We start from the raw sequence: 3,633 nt of genomic DNA, 5'->3' as shown, positions 1-3,633 counted from the left end.
GACGATTTAAGAGAATGGAAAAGGTTTGTAATGGTCAGTAATGGAATGAAGTTGAACAGAGACAAGTAATAGGGCTTCTGAGGTAGTACTGTGGGCTTGTTTAAAATGAAATGTCATGCACTTATCATGGAACTAATCTACGGTGGGACTTCTTTCATGGGCACTCACCTGCTCAGGTACAAGCACAGAAAAAATCTGAGAGTTCGATTCATCCAGAATTGGGATTTTGTTAGGAAGTTATAATAAGGCATAGGAACAAGTTTAGTTTGGGGAATGCAAGCTGATCTCAATTTAATAAAGAAGAGGAAAAAGCAAAATCTGGCTGATGGATTTAGTAAAAACAGACAAGTCTGTGAGCTGAAATTTTTGCAAAGCTGAAAAATGATCACAGTGGCAATACTTAAATACACAAACTAGAATGAAAGAAGATTGATGGAACATCATTTAACTTCTCTGGCCTCTATTTCTACATCTGTATTTAAGCCATGGTCATAGATAGTGGAAGCCAAGAAAGTGTTTGCATATGAAAATTTGTACATATACTTCATTGTCTTCTGGTTGTAAGTATTAAGAAAATAAGGAGGGCTTAGGACCTCCCTAAGAGTGCCCCAACTTTTTTAAAAAATCTTTTTTTTTAATGGAATGCTTCAAGAATTTATGTGTCATCCTTGTCCAAGGGCTATGCTAATCTTATCTGTATCATCCCAGTTTTAGTATATGTGCTGCTAAAGTGAGAACCCCACCCTTTTCTAAGGAGTAAAGTGGGGCTAGAGGGTAAGAGGTGCTAGTCATTCTAACCCTCCATTGATGCTTTAAAATGGAAGACAAGGCTATGTTCTTTGAAATGATTCTACTCCACATAGTTCTCTTTCCCTGGCATGCTTGACTTTGCTCATCCAGCAGTGATTAATCTTTGGTTATGGAATCAGCTATCTTCTTTATCTAGCACTTTTGCAGGAAGAACAGTGTACACTGTTGATAGAAATAACATGATTCATTGAGAGAAAACTTGAATTTCAGGATATTCTGATAATAACCAAAGCATGTGGAGTGAGCTGCCAGTCATTGGAAAATGTGGAGACAGCAAAAGATTAAAGCCGTGTGAGTGCACTGCCAGAACAGCATTCGGAAAACTATGGCAACAACTCATGATGGTGGAAGAAGTGCTATGGCACCTGTGAGCAGCTCATAGCAGCAGAATCACTAGAAAGCCATAGAGGGTCCTCCAGCACTTATATCTTTTTTTTTTTTTTTTCTTGAGACAGAGTCTTGCTCTGTCTCCCAGGTTGGAGTGCAGTGGTGCAACCTTGGCTCACTGCAACCTTGCCTCCTGATTGAAATAATTCTCCTGCCTCAGCCTCCTGAGTAGTTGGGATTACAGGCACCCGTCTGCAGAGACAGGGTTTCACCATGTTGGCCAGGCTGGTCTCGAACTCCTGACCTCAAGTGATCTGCCTGCCTAGGCCCCCTAAAGTGCTGGGATCACAGGCATGAGCCACAGTGCCTGGCCCACTTATATCCTCTTGTTTACAACATTCAGGACTTTGAAAACCTCAAAGGGGGACATTGAAGTATTGTCATATTGTATTTTTGTCCCTGTGAAAAATGTCTACTTCAACATTTTGTGGTTGTAATATTTGCAAGTGGGGTGGCTGAGTATGGTTTATTTCCCAGGTACTTGGTCAGAGGCTTTAGCCAAAGGAAGTGCTATATAAGCTAAATGTGGCCCTTCATAAGAATGCTGCAGGAGCTTCAGACTCAAAGGTTATGTGGAAAAGAGACTGTAGAAGCACATACTTCTTTGATTACCTGGAAATTTGGGGTTAAAAGGATATGAACTTTTTTTTTTTTTTGAGACAAGATCTGGCTCTATTACCCAGGCTGGAGTGCAGTGACGTGATCTCAGCTCACTGCAACCTCCGCCTCCCAGGTTCAAGCAATTCTCTCACTTCCCAAGTAGCTGGGACTACAAGCGTGCACCACCATGCCTGGCTAATTTTTGTATTTTTGTAGAGACAGGGTTTCACCGTGTTGGCCAGGCTGGTCTCAAACTCCTGACCTCAAGTGATCTGCCCGCCTCGGCCTCCCAAAGTGCTGGGATTACGGGTGTGAGCCACTGTGGCTGGCCTAAAAGGATATGAACTTTTAAAGTGTTTTGATACGCATTTTTCAATACTCCTCTAATTAGTTTTAGATTACAGGTTCTGCTTTAAAAAGACAGTGGTTTATGTTGCGCTCACATGACTGTGTGGGGATAGCTAATCCAGCCAGGGCTGCATGAAAAGTACGCACCTTTATTGCATGAGGCCAACAAGGGCCTTGGGCCACTCTCAACTTGTTCTGCCGTGCCTAGGGTGTTTCCCTCATTTGTTTGATCAAAGGTGGCTCAATGCCAAGACCACATTCTAACAAGCAGGCTGGAGGAAAGGAACAACAGGTAAGGGGAGAAAAGGTCTATTCTCTTTGAAGGCCTGACTTAAGGGATTGGAGATAACACTTCCATTTACATCTCTTAGACCAGAACTTAATACCCTGCCACATATAGCTGAAAAGACACTCAGAACTGTAGTATTTGTTTTGTGTGGCCACGTGCCCAGCTACAACTTGGGGGTTCCATTACCACTGAAAGAGGGGACAGTGAATATTAGGAGACAGCTAGTAATCTCAGGCACTTCACTTCCAAAAAGGATTGCATCAATTCACATTTCTACCAGTAGTCTGAGAGAAAGCCCACGCTTTATGACTATTTTTAATTTTTTTGGTCTGCCCTGTCAATAGATTTGAGGGCAGGAAACACTGTGTCTTGCTTGTTTTCATATCTGCAGCGTTGAGTACAAAATGGATCTCAGGAAATGCCTGTGAAATAAAGATCTGGATGGATGCCTGTGGCCATGTCAGCACCAATATAGCAAGCAAAGGTATAAATTAAGCACAGGTTATAAAAATAGAGACTCTAAGGAACCTTAAAAAACATTGTCTAGCCTAGGTTCAAAAGCAGTTATCAAAACAATGAGAAAGTGGGAGAAGTAAGTAGACCTACCACTTAGGATTATGAGGTGGATTTAGTCTTTAAGCCGACGAGTATAAGGAACCAGTCGTCTTAAAGCTGGAAATTCATTTCTGTGAAGGGCAATCAGTCTGCTGCAAAACAGTAAAACTCTGCCTACAGGCAACTGAACAGTGACTTTTTTTTTTTTTAAGTCATAAGCACTTTTAAAAAGTAAGCTTACAAACTTGCAAGTTTAATCTACAAGTGACATAATGGAAAATATTATTCTGAAGCCAAAAAACTAATGAAAAATGTACTGTGAAGAGAGGATGTCCCAGTATTTTAAAAATAAGGACAGCCAGTGATGCAAAAATATATTAATTTCCACTAATGGAAAAGAGGAACATCAGTAGGAGAGAGGAAAAGAGGGAAAAAAGAAAAAGAGAAAAGTAGAAAGGAGAAAAGAAGAGGAGAGGGCCAGGAGAGAGGAGGGCATGAGGAAGAAGCAGATGGCAAGAGCCTGAAATGATGAACTAGCTGCCCTCCATGTTCTGCATTCCAAATAGCCTGCTTAGCTAAGCCAGAATAAACAGAATTTTGCCTAGAGATATGCACTTACTAAAACTCTTTGGGAATATGCACAG

The 3,633-nt window shown here is 41.3% G+C and overlaps 1 non-coding gene across 1 annotated transcript; it reads right to left on the bottom strand.

Moving 5' to 3' along the window:
- Window positions 1–631: 631 nt before the first annotated feature.
- On the bottom strand, window positions 632–738 carry LOC115833401. The gene has a single exon (XR_004028837.1). It is a non-coding gene; the product is annotated as a U6 spliceosomal RNA (small nuclear RNA).
- Between the last annotated feature and the right edge of the window lie 2,895 nt (window positions 739–3,633).

Source organism: Nomascus leucogenys, chromosome X (assembly GCF_006542625.1).
Source record: "Nomascus leucogenys isolate Asia chromosome X, Asia_NLE_v1, whole genome shotgun sequence".
NCBI lineage: Eukaryota > Metazoa > Chordata > Mammalia > Primates > Hylobatidae > Nomascus > Nomascus leucogenys.
The sequence above is the reverse complement of the archived record's forward strand: the minus strand, read 5'-3'. Positions and strand labels throughout refer to the sequence as shown.